Consider the following 19,283-nt stretch of genomic DNA (forward strand, 5'->3'; position numbering starts at 1 on the left):
CATTCAATAAAAAAGCATAAAATAGGAGAGAAAGCAGGGAAATGTCGCCATAACTGAGAGAGAGAGAGAATATAAACAGTGAAGCAGTATAGCATCGATAATGATAAATTAAGGGTATATGTTGCAATCCCTAGCATAAAAACTAAAACATAATGCCAGTTAGTAAATATGTAGTACAGATTAAAATCCAGTCAGGAATTAAAATGAAACATTTTAACATTTTCAAAAAATATTTTAAAGATTTATTTATTTATTTATTTGAAAGACAGAGTTTCAAGGAGAGAAAGAGACAAAGAGACAGAGAGAGGCTGCCGAGTGTGGGCCCTGCTGAAGCCAGGAGCCTGGACCTCCATCTGGGTCTTCTATGAGAGTGGCAGAGACCCAAGAACTCCTGGAGCACATGTGGTATACAGGTGGTGCAGGAAGTGGCTTAACCACTGCCCCACAATACAGGCCCCCAGTACTTCTTTAAATAATTGAAGAAACCCAAAATAAGGAAGAAATGGAGGAAGGAGAAAAAGACAAAAAACAAAACAAAAAAAAAAAACAGATGAACAGCTACAATCAAACAGCCAGATGGTATAAGAAATCTAACCATGAAAGTGAGTATGATATAAACACACAATTCAAATCATAGAAAGATTATCAGACACATTGGAAAAATAAAACCAAAATATTCATTGTCTACAAGATAAATATTTCACAAATAATTCTCAGAAGGGTCAAATATAAAATATGAAACATGCAAAAGGTAAGCATAAAAAATCCTGTCTATTCTGAAGGCAAAGTGGACTTCAAGGTAAGCATATCACATGCAGAGAGAAGGATGATTATATTATGCTAAAAGAAACATAATCACCGTAAATGTATACGCACTGAATGAGAGGGTTTCAAAATACCACAACGGAGGCTGACGTAGTGGCATAGTGGGCTAAGCCTCTGCCTGTGATGCCTACATTACATATGGACCCCAGTTCAAGTCTTGGCTGCTCTACTTCCAGTCCAGCTCCCTGCTAATGGCCTAGGAAAAGCTGCAGAAGATGGCCCAAGTACTTGGGCTCCTGAATCGGCTTGGAAGACCCAGATGAAGCTCCTGGCTTCCATCTTTGGCCCAGCCCAGTCTTGGCCATAGAGGCCATTTGGGGAGTGATCCAGAAGATGGAGTTCTGTGGGGTTGGAGGGTGTCTCCTTCTTTCTCTGTAACTTTGCCTTTCAAATAAATGAATAAATCCTCAAAAAAATACCACAGCACAATAACCAACAGAACTAAATGAAGGAAAGGAATTCACTATCAACACAGTAAATGTTGACACTAGGCTGTTGGAAGTCAATAGAACAGAAAAAACTCAGTAAGAATAAAGACTATTTTAATGACAGCATCAACCAAGTTTACTGATGAATGTTTTAAGAACACTGCATACAACATAATAAAGTATTTTTTCCAAATCCACATGGAATATTCAACTAAGAGATCATATGCTGCCCATAAAATATATATCAATGATTTCACAAGATTGAAATATAATGAAGTATATCCTCTGATGGCAATAAGCTTACATAAAAATCAGTAACAATCAGACTCCACATACTTAAACCTTTTTTTAAAAATAAAAATCCAAAGATCAAAGAAATACTTACAAATGAACTTGAAAGCATTTCAAACTGAATTATATTCAAAATACAACATATCAAAAATGTATTTGGTGCAGTTAAGCAGTGGATTGAGGACATCTTTTGCATTAAAAAAAACTTGCAATTAATGATGGAAAGTTAGAAACCAATGACCTGTTTCTACCCTGAGAAGCTAGGAAAGGAACAGCAAATTAATCCTGAAGCATGGAGAGGAAAGGAATAATAAGAGCTGGAATCAATCAGATGGAAAAGAGAGCAGCAAAGTAGGAACTTCACAAAGTTAACAGTGACTCTTGGAATAGATTCAGGGAAAAAAAAAGAGAATCCCCAACAAACCTTACCAAAAGGAAAGGGAGGAAAATGCCAGTTACCTGTATGGGAACTGAAAGAGGGGTTTCTCTAGAGCCTGTAGAAAATGAAGGCTTAATAAGGCGACACGGTGAGCAATGCAGAACTTTACTTGTACAACTTACCCAAGATAGCCAAACTCCTTAGAAGCACTCCGTATTAAAACTAACAAAAAATTACAAAGTTGTGATGGTGCTGTATCTGTTAAAGAAATTATGAAGAATATTTTTCACAAAACTCTTTAGGGCCATGTGATTTTTTTTGTGTGAATTCTATATATGACATATATGTAGGGTAAGTTAATACTAGCTATACACAATGCTTTTATACAATGAAAGAAAAAGACACACATCTTGACCTGCTAAGTGAAAAGGGAGCAATCCAAGTGACAACCCTGACAAAATATTATAGGAATAAAATTACCAACTGATGTATCATGACAAAATGTAATTATATAATATCTAACAACTTTTAAAATAGTTATATCATCATGACCATGAGCAATGCTAGAAATACAAGGTTAAATTAACTTTCACAATCAAATTAATGTATTTTACCATAGTAATACAATGAAGTATAAAAATGTAATTCCAACAGATGCCGAAAAATATTTAAAAAGAAAATCTACCAACTGGATTTGGCATTTGGCATAGTAGTTAACCCACTTAGAATGTCAACATCCCTTGTCAGAGTGGCTAGGTTTGAATCCCAGCTTCATTTCCAATTCTAGCCTCCTGCTGATGCCTATTCAGAGAGCAACAGGTGATGGCTCAAGTAGTTGAGTCTCTGTTACCCACGTGGGAGACCCTGACTGAGTTTTGCATTCCAAGATTTTGGCCCGGCCCACTTATGCTGTTGCAGGCATTTGGAGAGTGAACCAGGGAGATCTCTCTCTCTCTCATTGTGTGTGTGTGTCTCTCTCTCTGTGTGTGTGCACAATGCCTCTGCCTTTCAAATAAATACAAATAGATATTTTTTTTTTTTTAAATCTACCAACCATTCAGGATAAAAGTTCTTCAGGAAACTAAGAATGGGGGAACATCATCCCTAATCCGATGAAAGGTGCAGATGAGAGACCTACGACTAACATGCAATTTGATGATGAAAGATTGATTATATTCCCCTAAGAACAGGATCAAAACAAGATTTCCCCTCATTTTTCCAACAGTGTACTAAAAGTTCCAGAAAATGCAATAAAGCAAGAAAAAGAAAGAAACCAACTGACTGAAAACAACTACTGTTATTCATATTCTTCTCCTCCCTATCCTTCTCCTCCTCCTCCTCCTCCTTCTTCTCCTCCTCCTCCTTCTCCACCTCCTCCTCCTCCTCCTCCTCCTTCTCCTCCTTCTCCTTCTCCTTCTCCTTCTCCTCCTCCTCCTCCTCCTCCTCCTCCTCCTTCTTCTCCTCTTCCTCCTCCTCCTTCTCCTGCTTCTCCTCCTCCTCCTCCTCCTCCTCCTTCTCCTTCTCCTGATCAGATCAGGTTAATCAACATTTCCCCCCTTTGATGTTACTTTAAGATTGGATCTAGGGAGCTCCTCTCTTCTGTTTGTTCTAGGAAATCTGCAAGATGACATTGTGGACTACAGTCATCCAGTAATGTGGTATAACATGAGGAATTTTTACTTCTACTACATAATTCTTATTCAATACTCACTTTCCAGTTTTCCTGTAGGCTCCCCACCTCTCCTAGAAATGAGTTATCACCATTCTTTGCTCAGATTTGAGATTTTATAGCTTCCACATGTGAGGGAGAACATGTTGCTTTTGTCTATGTCTGGTTTGTTTCACTTAAAAGAATGTCCACCAGTTCCATCAAGTTGGCTGCAAATGACAGGATTCCATTCATTTTATGGCAGAATAATATTTTCTTGTATATAAATACCACATTTTCCTTATCACTTCATCCAATGATAGAAACCATGGTTGATTCCATATCTTGGCTATAGTGAAAAGTGGTGGTATTATCTCTGATACAATGAATTCATGTCTTTTCTATAAACACTGTGTTGTAGGTTTGATAGATCTTATGAAAGTTCTACTTATAGCTTTTCAGGAAATCTCCATAATGTTTTCCAAAGGAACTCAACTAATTTATATTCCCATAAACTGTGTATGAGAGTTGTGGAATTTATTATTTTATGTCCTTCTGATAGTCATTCTAACTGGGGTGAGGTGATATCTCATCTCATCATGATTTGCATTTCCCTGATAGCTAGCAGTAGTGAGTATTTGTTCATTTATCTATTGATCATTTTTAGTTCTTCTTTTTAGAAATATTTATTCTGGTCCTTTGCCCATAACTAACTGGATTGTTTGCTTTTTTTGTGGTTGGGTTTTTTGAGTTCCTGATATATGTTGGATAGTAATCCTTTGTGAGATAAGCAGCTTACAAATATTTTTTTCCCATTCTACTGGACATCTATTTATTTTGTTATTTCCTTTGTTGCACAAAATTTTTTTATTTTGATGTAATTCCATTTGCTTAGTTTTGCTTTTCTTCCCTGTACATATCTAAAATTGATCGCATACCCAAATGTCTTAAGTCAGGTTATGGGATGCATTCAGCTTTATTAGTTTTATTGCAGCAATTTCATGTTTTCAGGCCTTCCACTTGGGTTTCTGATCCTTCTTGAGTTGGTTTTTGTATAATTTTTAGATATAATTTTGGATTTCTATGAATGTATATCCAGTTTTTTCTCACAAGTTTATTCTCTGCTGTATGTTCTTGATACCTTTGTCAAACATCATTTGACTGTATGTACTGTATGTATGTGGATTAATTGGAGGTTCTGTATTCTGTTCTATTGATTCATGTATCAGGTTTTTGTCACTCCCAGGTTGTTTTAATTACCATGACTTTGTTGAGTGCTTTGAAGTCAGAACTTGTGGTACTTCCCACTTTAATAGTTTCCTTTGGATAACTTTGGTGATTCTAAATATTTTGTAGTTCCACATGAATTTTTAGATTTTTTTATATTTCTACAAAGAAAGTTATTGGTATTTTTATGAATATTGCATTGAATCCATAGAATGCTTTGGGAAGTATGGCATTTGAGCTATATTAATTCTCCTGATTCATGAACATGATATATCGTTCTATTTTTGCATGTCTTTATGATTTCTTTAATCAATGCTTTATAATTTTTGTTTAAAGCCTCTTCATCTCTCTGGTTAAATAAACATGTCTTACATGCTCCATGGTATTGTTTTGGGGTTTCTTGGGAAGCAATTATGAATAGGATTGCTTTCTTGATTTCCCTTTCATTAAGATCATTATTGGTGTATAAAATTGTGAACTTGATTTGTATGTTGATTTTGTATCCTGCAAATTCATTGAATTTTTGTTTATCTTTTATAATAGCCTCTTGGTGGTATTCAGATTTTACTGTGTATAAATCATGTCTGCAAATGTGAATATTTTAATTTCCTCTTTTCCAATTTGGATGCCTTTTATTTCTTTCTCTTCCCTCATTTTTCTTTGGATGTCCTTTGTTTGTTCCTCTTCACTAATTACATTTGCTAATGCTTCCAATATTACAATGAATAACAGTGGTGAAAGAAAACATCTTTGTCTTGTTCCAGATGGTAGAGGAAAAACCATAAATTTTTCTCCATTTAGTCTGATATAGGTGGTGGGTTTGTTGTGTATAGGGTTTATCACTTTGAGGTATATTGTTTTTGCATCTAACCCGTGGAACACTTTTTTCATGAAGAGATGTTGAATCTTAACAAATACTTCTTATATACCTATTGAAATGATCATGAGGTTTTTGTTCTTCATTCTATTGATGCAAATTATTAAATTTATTGATTTGTGAATACTGAACCATCCTGGCATCCTGGGATTAATCTTACTTGCTCATGCTCTGTGATCTTTTTGATGTAGTGTTGGATTTGATTTGCTAATTTTTGTGAGAACTTTTTCATGTATGTTCATCAAGGAACAGTTTTCTTTGTGTTTTTTCTTGGATTTCATTATCAGACTAATGCTGGCTTCATAAACTAGTTTGGCAGAGTGGCTGCCTCTTCAATTTTTTTGGAACATTTCTAGATGTATTGGGGTTGATTTTCTTTAAATGTTTTGTAGAATTTGGTTATGAAGACAACAAGTCCTGGACTTTTCTTTGAAGGGAGACTGCTTCAATCTCATTACTTATTATTTGTCTGTTTACATTTACATATTTTCTTGATTTAATCTTAGTAAATTGTATGTGTCCAGAAAATCATGCATTTCTTCAAGGCCTTCCAGGTTGTCAGTACATAGTTGTTCATGATAGTTTCTTATGAATCTTTATATTTATATCATATCAGTGCAATGTCTCCATTTCATATTTAATATCACTTATTGTAATTTTTCTCTCTTCTTTTTTAATATGCCTCAAGTTTTATGTATTTATCTTTCCAAAAGATCCATTTTTCTTTTTGTTAACCTCTTATATTTTTTGTTTTAATTTCACTTATCTCCATTCTAATTGGATTGGCTCAACTCCAGCCATTGTGGTCATTTGGGGAGTGAACCAGCGGATGGAAGACCTTTCTCTCTCTGTCTCTACCTCTCTCTGTAACTATGTCTTTCAAATAAATAAAAACAAATCTTTAAAAAAAATTTTAGTTGCAGTGAGGAACCTCAAATCCTACCAGTGAACGTTTTATATGCTGTTACATTGAAATTCATTCATCTGTCTTGAATAGTTAAAGGATCTTTTGTTTATGCATGATTTCAAAACATAAAGTACATATATCCAAATTATACCAAAGAACTGCCAAATAGAAGATTGAGACAATGTTAATGTTAGACAAAATTGATTTGAGGTAAATAGGACAAAGGATAGAATGAGGCACATTTTCCCTGGATATTCAGGTTCCTAGCAATATGCTCTTATCTCCTACATTGAGAAGACAAAAATCGTGACAATAGTAAAAGGGCAGTTCCACGTCTGTCTCTCAGAATTTGGCAGACAAGGGAAAAAAATCAAAAGTAAAGAAAATTTAAATAATTAACAAGTCTCATTGTATGGGAAATATGATGGAAACAAAGAAGAATTAGGAAAGAAGGAAGGATTCAGTCTCTGAATTCAATAAATATAACATGTTAATTATTACTAATATGCCTATGAAATTAAAATGTAAGTGGCATGATACCAAGTGGCAGAGAAAATTCTCATAGGTTACAGAGAACAGAAATAATAGTGGGCCGGTGCCACGACTCAATAGGCTAATCCTCTGCCTGTTGCACCGGCACACTGGGTTCTAGTCCCGGTCGGGGCGCCGGGTTCTGTCCCGGTCACTCCTCTTCCTGTCCAGCTCTCTGCTGTGGCCTGGGAGTGCAGTAGAAGATGGCCCAAGTGCTTGGGCCCTGCACCTGCATGGGAGACCAGGAGAAGCACCTGGCTCCTGGCTTCAGATTGGCACAGTGCGCTGGCCGTTGAGGCGGGGTGAGCTAATGGAAAAGGAAGACCCTTCTCTCTGTCTCTCTCTCTCACTGTGCACTCTGCCTATCAAAAATAATAATAATAATAATAATAATAATAATAGTGATCAATCTCCTGATCATGATGCAAAAAAGTAACAGGTACCAAAAGAAGAGATCCCAACTGTTTGCTGAACGTTTCATTTATCATCCCTAATAATGAACAGGTGGTCAGGGGCAACCAGGTAATACTTGAGCAGACTGCATACATTGAATGTCAAACACCCCTATGGAATGAGATGGAAAGTGACTCTTTAGTTATCACAAAATTGGATATATCTTCTCCTTTGTATTATTTATAATAAATATAAATACGACATGCATGTTTCTTTCAATAGTAAGTGACAGAGGCTTAATGAAATAAAAAAGAATTTTTGATTCCCCATAGTGGAAAGCCATAGAACAGGTCTAGTGTAGGCATGAATCAGTTTGAGTTCTCCAACTGGGTTCTTCAGTTTTTGACTCCTGAGCTTTCGATTGTCATTTCTAGTGTCTGGCCTTTTCCCTCCAACACCTGATCTGTGTATGTTGGCATGGTGACTCCCATCTCCAGATCTGCAAACTTCCAGCTTAGCAACTCCACTGCAGGAGAATTTCCCTTTCCAAGCAGCTGCAACACAAATTCTGAGTAAGACTCCCACTTCCAATAGCATTCCCTAAACAGCAAAGGAAAGTGTCTGCAAGATATGATAATCTTAATCAATAGTGAAAACAAAATTGATGTGTTTTAAAATCCTCATTTGGAAAGTTAATTTTCACTCTAGGAATAGGAGGAAAATTCCATAGTTTGATGAATGTCACAAAGAGAAAACAATTATGAAATTTTATTGAAAGGGCATAAAATTGAAATAAAATATCACATACAAATTATGTAAAATGCAAAATTATAAAAAGTCAATTCCTGCCAAATTAAGCATGATTTAAATCCCCAGAGATTTTTTTTTTTAAAGAATCTTGGCAAGGGTATTGTAACATTTATCTGCCAACGAAAAAGTGAAGTAAAACTCACTAATCTAAGATATCACATTAGAGTGTATTTATAAGTACAGAGGAAAAAAAATTCACTAAAGTTACAATGATTAGTGCACTGTAATATTGACACATGAACTGATAAGTAAATTTAGAAACCCAATGGGGAAAACTTCATGAATAACTGAGAATTCTCTGTATGAAAAATTTTACACTTTAAATCACCAGGGTCAGAAAAACTCTACTAGATTAGTGTGTTAATGCTGGTGTTGGAATTTGACCCCTTAAAAATATATGAAAATGTGGCCCCTGAAAGTTCCCCAGATGTCCCATCTGGGGTGCCACGTATGTTATCAGAATTTGGGGTGCCATTCGATATCACCATATGCTTATTAATAAATCCCCAATATTAATAAGCCCGAGTGGGTTTTTGCCTAGTATTTAGAGAAGAATTCTAAATACCAGCACAAATGAACTAGGAAGCATGGTATATTTTAAAGTTTTTATTCAGGGAGAGAAATCATAGGAGAGTGAGGGCTTTATCTACAGGAGAGAGGTAGATCTGGCTTCATACTGAGCACCAGGAACCAGCCACGTGGAGGAGCATCTAGGCCAGGAAGCATGGGGCGGGTGGCCCAAGGCCACGTGCCCTGGAGGCGCAGGGCTGCAGCCAGCCCCCTACTGGCAAGAGGCCAAGGAAAAGAAGAGACCAGACACACCCTGTCCCAGGCTTTTAATCCACTTCCAAAGGGGAGTGGTTAATTAACCTGATTGGTCAGGGGGCACTCAGGGGTGGCCAGGTAGGGGCATGAGATCACAAAGGGGCGTGATGAAGGCTTAGTCTTCCAGCTCACAAACCTAATCAATTTTAACCTGTATGCCTGTCTACTTCAATACCATTGGTTAAGCTATTGGAGAGAAATATTCAATTTTTTTCTTAAATTAGATTTTTTTATGTCAGCAGGTATATTTTTATAACATATTTTTCTGTTTGAATTCATATTTATAAAACCATACATTGCTTATTTTCATCAAAATGATTTAAGATCAAAGAAAATAAAAGAATATAAAAAAAATACACAAGAGTTTGGAGAAGAAGGCAGGCAGGCTCTGGCCCAGTGTGGAACTTAGACTGGATGGAAAGGTGATAAGTAAGAAAGCACATAAGATGTGATTACCTTTTTTGAGCCACAAATTTTGGAAAATTGAAGAAAGGGGGAAGGGGTGATATAGAACTTTATATTTATGGAGAAAAGAGTTGGAGATAACTCTGAATTTCTTTCTCTGTTTAATTTTTCTAATTTTGAGAGCAGAAGAGGCCAGCTTTAAAATTTTAACATACAAAACTTATTTTTATATCCAGGAATTTCTAGAAATTTTATATACAAAAAAAATCCAACTACATGCTATTTTCCATCTAAAAAGATTGTGGTAGATCATACTCTCTGGAGGAGAAGGATTTTGGGATGAGCATAGGAAATACATACAACAAGGACACTCACACATACCCACACATATAAATACCCATGTGATTGTTCTTCACCACCTTATTAACAACCACAAAAGCAGCATGAACTTGAGTAGACATACACTTCCACAAACCCTTAGGGTCTATGTCCTCGCTGTCCTTTTGGGGTTATTTTTCTAGCTCTCATTGGCTTTCACAGCTGCCTAGGCTTTTCAAATGCCCTGTTGTCATAGACGTTGTTTTCCCAGATCAGATGGCTGGAATTACAGTCATTGGTAACCATGAGGATGGGTTTCCTGGGACCAACCTCCAATTTGGTAGAGTTCTATTGAAATGCCAATCAGTGTTCCAGGCAGCAGGGGAAGAAGGTTTCCCCCGGGCATTTATATTCTGAAATGTAAATTACGGTTTGCCTTGACGTCCACTGCAATCTTGAAGATGTCCTCCTCCCTTTGTTCAGAAAACATTTTCCGTGCAGCTGGGAATGCTGCTTCCAATTAACAGACAAATCTGCCTATAAGGAAAGTAAGACTCCCGACATTCCGACATTCTCAGAGTTACACAAGGTGGGTTTTCTCACATCTGCCATGGCAGTGCTGCAGTATCGCGAGAGAATCTGACTTGGTTGGAAGGTGATAGATTTAGATTGGAAACTCTTTACAATGAGTTATACTTGTTGAACTTTAAGAATATGAACAAGCACCCTGTGCAAGCCTATGTGAGTTTGTCTGCCACCATAATTAGCAAACATTTTATAAACACAAACAGACAAGGATCTATTTTGTAATTCAAATTGTCACTTGTAAATATTTGTTTTCCTCTGAGAAATGTTAGAAATAATGAGGAAGTAATGACTGCTTTTGAGAAAAATCAAAGCTATGTATATTCTTGCATTCACCCATGCATAAAATACTGATTTTCCTGTCTGTATGTCCTTTCCACCTTCTCCCAATTGTGATAAATTGAATCATTAGTTTCAAACCTTCAGTTCCTCTCCCTCCCATAGATACACCTTTGTAGCATTATCTGCAGACCCTTTCACTAAAAGTGAAGTCTATTTCACCTTTGCTCGGCTTGGCGGTATTTGAAGATCTGATGCAAGCCATGGCTCAAAATAAGTGTTTGAAAATCTCAAACAACTGATTTTCTGTTTATAAACAGTTTGGATAAAAAAACAGTTGTTGAACAACAGGAATAGGACATAGATCCTTATGGTCCCATTTCCTAATTTTCATGATAAAAAGAACAACAACAACCAAAAAAAAAAAAAAACCCTCTCAAAAATGGCCAATTCCAAGCTACTGATAAATGCAAAGCTAGAAAAAAATTTCTGGTAATACTACTGCCATATCAACATACCAGATATAAATAACTCCAAGAACCCTGATGCACAGAACATAGAAGACAATTAGAAAGTGATGAGTGTATTTATTTTTTATTTTGGATATAATGTATTAGAGGGTACCTTTATATAGTTAATTTTTAATAATGACCTAACGATCACTCAGCAAATGCTGACAATTTTACATTGTTTTCTAGCAAATGAGTATGGTCAGGCGCATAGCACAGCCGTGACCGAAACACCCTTTTCAGTTTGGCCACACTGTTTTGCACCTCAACCTTGGCTTTGACAAGAAAGTGCCCCAGCCAGTCCTCTGGGTGAGTGAGGACAGACACATGAAGTAATCGTCTCTAGCTTACGACTTGATGCAGTATCACCCTACTAACAGCTACTATCTCAGGGATTTTCCAGTTACCAGGTACCATGGTATGACTGTTGGAATAGATGACTGATAGTACACCTTCTTAAAAATTGCATCACATTATATTCCTAAAAGAATCATTGAGATGTTTATTAGTAACTGAAATATTCATCATGTATTTTTATATTTTTTGTAGAATTTGATCTAAAAAGATATTAAGGCATATCCTGGATTGTTTGGCTGGCCAGTTTATCATCAGGGATTGCTCTGTGGTTTTAGTGTCTATGTTTGATTGGCATTGATGATTATTTTGATGTTATGCATCCATGGTAAAAACATTTAGCTATTAACGTATCAGTAAAATATTAGCAGGGCATAGTTTAATGTCAACTGACTGAAGTCACTCCCAAGCCTGAGGCTGCATTCAATCACCAGGATTAATGATGAACTTCTTTTTGCTGTGGTAACTCACAATTAAAGGATATTTCCACAGAAAGAGATTTTTGTGTCATCAGCTCTATACTAAGATGACACACCGGTTTGACATCAAAAAATGCCGGTGTAATAGTCAGTGGAAATAATTTTATTACAGTTTTCTAATGGAAGAGAAGAGAATTTTTTGTGCTACGATCTATTTGCAACAAGTGGTGGTCAGCGCATGCAGTGGTTTCATGGCATAGGGCATTGTAGGCATACAGCCTCAAAATGACATGTGTACTAGCAAACTATTTCATATTCACATCACAACCAAAACATGTTTCAGGAAATAATCTCCCTCCTTATAATTTTGCCTGCTTGTACCCCAACCTAAGTGACCAGCAATTTCCACCTGCCCCTTCCCTGGTCACCACTCCTTCTGCCCTTTTTCTTGTACTGATGCTGGAAAGGTTACTCAAATCTGGTCCGATTACTACTGAAAACCAGTGGAGGGGCTGGCACTGTGGCATAGCCAGTAAAGCCGCCACCTGCAGTGCCAGCATCCCATATGGGCGCCAGTTCAAGTTCCAGCTGCTCCACTTCTGATCCAGCTCTCTGCTATGGCCTGGGAAAGCAGTAGAAGACAGCCCGTGTCTTTGGGCCCCTGGCTACCCTGCAAACTCTGGAGTGACTAGACCATATTCCAGACTCATTGGTTTCCATGCTACTTTTCTAATTCTGGCATATACAGCTTTTGTCCTTGATGCTGTCTCTGTTCTGAGTTTGTTTCTTACACATACACTCTTACAGTTCGTATCTTTAATAAAGTGAGACCTTCTCTGATCATCGTACCCCAAATTAATATCACCTGTCAACCATTTCCCCCATTATTACTGTCAGTGCGCTATCATCCTATAAGCCACGGTGTAGTAATTTGCTCTGCTTGTGATCTGTTTCCTCTGCAAGAATACAAGCTCCATGTGGTCAGGCGTTGGCTGTACTCAGTTCAGTAATATTCTCACCACCTGGGACCATGTCTGCACATGACAGATGCCCAGTAGTCGTTGATTACGTAAGTCCTTGTTTATCAAGTTGGGATATTAGATTAGACTCTATGTGAAACTTATGGCATTTTCATATGGAAACCTCCCAGGCAATAGTAATAGCAACAACACTTTTCTTATTTAAGGGTCAAATGTGGGTGGTAATGGATAAGATGGAAGGAAACTTAAACCTAAGAAACAGGTACATTTTTAAATGTGGTAAATAAGTGTAACAGATCTGATAACTTTTCAACACTATTTAGACGGTTTGGACTTCACATTATAAAATAACAAATTTCAAATTCACTCAGATCTCTCTCCATTTAAATTCTCAAGAGAAAGTAAATAAAGTGACAGATGAAACAAATGTGATGAAAGCCTTACATTCTTGGGTACTTCTCCTTATGTTTGAACTCAGTAAAAAGCTGACTTCTCTCTGGAGATTTTGCCAACAAATAAACATACTTTGCCTTTGCCGGTCTTCTTTTCTACCAGGCACACTAGCTATGCATTCACTGTTCAGCACCCCCTAGTTTCTTTTATAAGACTTTTTTTTTTTTTTAGTTCAAGGCTTATATACCATTAGCCATAACCTGTGCTCAGATTATATCCAATTTCCTTGATTTTCTTGGATTCCCATTCTGTCTGTAATGTATGCCCACATCTATGCATCATAATAATGCTAGAAATATGACATTCTTCAAGATGTCAGTGATTCCCTGCTTTCACTCTGCTTAACTTTCCTTGCCTTGGAATGAACCATCAAAGATCTGAACTCCTCTTTTCTCACAATAACTCAGATAACTTCTCTTTACCTTTTCTACTTGAATATGAATTTGTAATGGAATAAAGTGAAATATATTTCTCATTGTTTCCTGAGTATATATTCTTGCTATTGTTTAAAATACTTTGGCTGTATATAAACATGTTGAGACTAAATACCCAATATCCACGTACCTACCACTCAAGGTGGAAAAAAAATTAACAAAATGTGGTAGGACCATTGTATACTCCTACTAGGTTCTCATACTTATGGTCAATCATGCAATGTAATTACTCTTATTTAATGTAATTACTTTATTTAATAGTTATTTATTAAATATGGACTGGAAGAAGTTAAGATGTGAAGATGGAGAGTAGATTTCTCACCTAACAACTCCCGTCCTTGGGGACTTAGGCTTATCTTATGTCCATCCATATAAAGAAAACAGCAACCCAGCAAGATGAATATCTTGCTAAGATTTTTTGTTTTACTTATTTGAAAGGCAGAGTTACAGATCCACAGGGAAGAGACAGAGGGAGAGGTGTTATAAAAGCACAGAACATGGACTCCTTGTCTGGCTTTGGGAAAGGGTGTGAAATAGGCTTCCTTGAAGCAAATCATATAGCTATAATGAGTTTTAAGGAATAGATAGTTAAGATGCAGTGCAAAGCAACTGGAAGTCACAGCAAGCAAAGGAGAGGATATGAACAAAGTATCATCAACTACAAGCCATATCACATGTATTCAACATGCAATGGTAGTGGATTTTTTTTTTATTTTTTATATTTGAAAGATTGATTGATTAACTGATTTGAAGGAGAGAAGGAGGTGGGGAGAGAGAGGGAGAGAGATCTTCCATCTGTAGGTTCACTCCCCAGCACGTGCTGCAATGGCCAGGGGTGGGCCAGGCCGAAGACAGGAATCAGGAGCTTCTTCCAGGTCTCCCATGTAGGCACAGGGACTCAGCACTTAGCCATCTCCTGCTGCTTTTCCAGGCCATTAACAGGGAACTGGATTGGAAGTGGAGCATCCAGTTCTTGAACTGCAGGAGGCAGTTTACCCTGTATGCCACAACACCGCCTCTAAGGGAGTGGTTGGCTTTGAAAGTTCAGAGTAGTGATCAAAGAGTACTTCCTTTATAGAAGTGATGTCAGTTAATTAAAGTACTTAGAATACTGCCTGACACCCATAAATAACTCGACGGTTATTAACCAAATAGTAGGAGACCCTTAAAGCCAGACTGTAGTGCTAGGATTGTAGAGAACATTCAAAGGGAGAGGGGAGGGCCACGGGAGGGAGGGAGGGTGGGGGGGAAGCCACAACAATACAAAAGTTGCACTTTGTAAATTCATATTTATGAAATAAAAAATAAAAAAAAGAAGCTGAAAAAAAAGAACACTATGAGATTTTTGGAGAGGATTATGACGCGACACAGGGGAACACGTGAAGTGGCTGCAGTTTCAAGTAAGAGATGGAAGGTCTAGGGAAGAAGTGGTAACAGTGGGGATGAGGAGGGATGCATTCAACAGCGACTTGAGCAACTGAACAGCTCTGCAATGGCAGTTGACTACGAGGGACAAACACACAAGGTGGTAGATAGATACTGAGGACATACCCTGTGCGTCCCTCGCTAACCCATCCGACACTTGGTTCTCAACGCTGTGTATGCTCAACAAATGCGGCTGATGATGACAGACTATGAAACAACATTCTCTAACGAGGTGTATTACGACATCTGACATTAATGGATTATGTGCATTCAAAGCAATTACAGCTGCATGTGCCCAGCGGAATTAGCAAGGTTTTGGGTACTTAAGAAAAAGGCAGGTATTAATTTTTTAAAACAAAAACATGCTTCTGACAATAATTCCTGGATTGAGAGTGAAAGCCATTTGTTGTGTGATTGAGAAAATTTCGTCTCCAGAGTAGTGTACTAATTGTGTCTGTCAGGTTCGTGTTCTTTAATTGTTCTGTGAGATGAATATATGCTTTATTATGATAATTTCACGAGTCGGCTTAAAATACAATAGGGAATGTATCATGGCAATCCTGGCAGCTTTGAATTATGGAGAACTAGGCTTAACTAGCCATCTAAATTTAATAACCAATAATTCAACTTTCTCTGCCTATTCTACATTTAGCATATGCAAAGAAGAGTTTTAGGAAGTAAAAGAAAAATAATAAAGAGCATAAACTCCTTCTTGCATTAGGCTAGAAAAAGCACATTAGAGAAAAACTTAATTATGGCTGAAATAGGTGTAAGACACAGGGTAGCCCCACAAGGATCTGAGACCCAGGGGAAGACGAGGTGGCACTGCACGTTTTAAAATCAGGGTGGCAAATAACAGAGATGCATGCTAGAAGAACAATTTTGGCTGCAGTATAGAGAACAAATGGAGGCAAAGGGTTACAGAGTGTGGCCAGGCCAGATATAATTAGGACCTTCCCCAGGGTGGCAGTGCAGAGAGCATGGAGATAACAAGATGATAGGCAAAGGAGTTTGGGAGTAGAGCAGAAGAACATGGAAGTGGTGCCTACTGAGCAAGTGATGATGAAGGTCCCTGGTATGAAGGTGCTTAGAACACGTGTGACACAGGACATGCACTGCGAGTGTGGACAGCCCTGGCCTTCTTCCAGCCTCCCGGCAGGCAGGATCTGGGAGCATCAGGATGCACTCCTGAGAATTTCCAGGTGATGGATGGGCATTCCGGGCCTCCACATGTGGGTCAGGACTTCCTGCCGGAAGAGGAGTGGCACCGGGGACAGGTGGGCCGCGGCGTGGCTATGCACACCCCAGACTTGCTCTCACTCACCAGAACTTCTCCCTCTCTCTTTTAATTAAGTGCTTGCTGGGCGTCACTCAAAAACCCCCTCATGTTTCACCTGTGACTCCTAGTCCACCCGTTTGAATGGTACAAACGTTTCCTCTGCAGGAAGCAACAGTGGCGCGGGTGGAAAACAAGGAGCAGGAAAAACCCAGGGAGCTTCCTAAGGGCGAGGAAATCGCAGGTGTTCGTCGACGTGTTAGCTTGTACATGTCCCTCCTTCTTCACGGTGCAATGACCATCAAAGACCTCTGACTCTAAAGGGAATAAAACCAGCTATGGCTCTCCCAGTCACCATTCCACGAGTGCTGGTTTGCCACTGGAAGCTTCCCAGGGCAGGAAAGCTCTCCTCCAGGGAACAGTGAGAGAGTTATCAACTCACTCTGGTAATCCTCTGGGACCCCAAAAAGAGGGGGGGAAATGATCTAAGTCTGGCACCTAGGTTCTTTCCGGAGTGGGTTGTCATGGCAACAGCACACAGCCACTGTTCTCAGGATCCCAGGGCCTTGGCAGATCTCATGAGTTTCTCTGCCTCAGCTCCTATGTATGCACAGACATATGGATACCAGAATTCATGCCAGGATGGAAGAGAGGATTTGAAATTCGAGCCAAGACTCCTCTGCGTTGTACAGGACCTCAACCAACCTCCTAGCATTTAGCCTGCTCTGCACCACGGCTGATAGATAGCATGGCCCACCTGGTTCCTGTGCCCACTGGAGCCCTGTCGCCCCAGCTGTAAAGGAGGGAGGAGGACCCGCGAGCTCCAAGGTTAATGTCAGCTCCAGCATGCCCGGATCTCAGCAGTTTTATAGGATTTTCTCCCAGAGATCTTGGAGTACTGTTGTATAAGCACCTCCGTTAGGAGTGTCGCTATCTATCGAGAGCTTCATTGTTATTCAAGAACACATTTAACTCATTATATTTACTTTAAAGAACTAAGAAGTCAAGCTTGTATGTGTGTGTGCACTTGCTGAAGGTTGATTATAAGGGTGTGAGTATGACTTGCTCTTTTATAAAAATAATTTAAGATTAAGATTTACGAGGGACTCTTCCGGCTGCGGGCTGAAATGACCTGTGGCTCTGGAACACGGTTCTAAGATGTGTTCTTCACTTATTAAGTGTGGTGTCTTGAAGAGACTCATGACCAGCTGGGCTTAGCTGGGAGTGTTGATCAGAACTCCGAGGTGGAGAGTGGGTGTCTCTCAGCTGGTGGCTGGTTTTGGAGAGGGAATCCCGGAAGCGCAGGCATTCCGAGAGTCGGGGAAGAACCTAACTTCTTCTTTTGTGAATCATGTTTATTTAAGTTTTACATTAGACACTTTTAATAGGGGGGAGGACCAGTAAACAACCATTTCACTTCTTTTCCTCTCCCACTCAAGCCACAATAAACCAGTTCTCTAATGGGTGATACATATTTCAGCTGTAATGTGTAAAATACTTCAAGAGCTACCATGGTCCCAAATACTAGAGAAAACTTCCACCTGCAGATAAACTACCAAGGTACCTGTAAATACGGTGTGGTTCTAATTCTCTTCCATACAGTCCCAGATAACCCCAAATAACTTCATACATACCTTACGAAAAAAATTTAAAATCTTGTCAAAATTATTTAAAATAGTCAAATGCAGATACCTCAGATTTCCTTCAATCAGGCCAGAAATCACAACAAAAATATGACCAAAGTTACAAACAGAATGAGTGGAAAATTGAAGTTTAGGAGAACCCAAAAGCCCCACGTATATTTTAATATAATCATTTACTCAATTCTACTGTTGATAGGAATGATGAAAATACAGGAAGCAAAAATAAGTTTGCAAGTGAAATTTCAGAAGCTCATGGAAACAATACCATCTCATATTGCAGATGGGAAAGGAAAAACAGTTGTAGTGGGGTTAAGAGTACTCTGGTCAACTTTGTCCATTTGGTCATGCAAGGTGTTAACCGTTTTCACTTCCCGATCACACAGTTCGTCCACAGGAGGAGCTGGTGGGTTTTGTCCATTATGAAGAAGGGTTGGCTTTCCGGGTAGGTTGGATGGATCCTCTTAGGTTAGGAGGTCTCAGTAAGAGGCCTGCAGTAGGTAGCCAGGCCATCAGGATCATAGTAACCCATGCCACCATGCACCAGAGCAACCTGGCAATCCTGGAGACAGTGTTTGTGCAGTGGGACTGGCACTGCCATGCAGATGGATCAGCCTTCTCATCGCATGCTCCTGGGAGCAAACACCTTCCCAGGGATCCAGTCCACCTTCTGCCATGATGACCGCGTGATCTTATTTAACTGTCTGAGCAGGCGGGGAGGGTCGGGGGGGTAGTGTGGGACCGGGGCTCAGCAGAGGGACCACCTGGAGCTTCCAGACGCTGCTGCGGCTCCTGGCCGCCGGCTGACTCCGCTCCTGTGTCTGGATTTGATTGACCGCCCTCGACTTCTTTTGACCTGGCCTCTGGAAACACAGAAACAGTCACGGGTGCCATGTTATAAGAGTTTTGTGCATCACTAAACCCCATCGTCCATTTTTTGGCTTCTCAGGAGTATGGTCCTCCAGTTTTTGCCACTTCTACCTCAATTCCCTTTAAGTTTCCTTCTGTCCTTTATTTTTACTATGCCCTGAAATCCTCTAAGAAAATTCCTTCCTCACGTCTCTT

The 19,283-nt window shown here is 38.9% G+C and overlaps 1 pseudogene; it reads right to left on the reverse strand.

Moving 5' to 3' along the window:
- Positions 1-18,490: 18,490 nt before the first annotated feature.
- Positions 18,491-18,895, reverse strand: LOC133752239 (small integral membrane protein 14-like; annotated as a pseudogene).
- Positions 18,896-19,283: the final 388 nt, after the last annotated feature.

This window comes from Lepus europaeus, chromosome 2, assembly GCF_033115175.1.
Source record: "Lepus europaeus isolate LE1 chromosome 2, mLepTim1.pri, whole genome shotgun sequence".
Classification (NCBI taxonomy): Eukaryota; Metazoa; Chordata; class Mammalia; order Lagomorpha; family Leporidae; genus Lepus; species Lepus europaeus.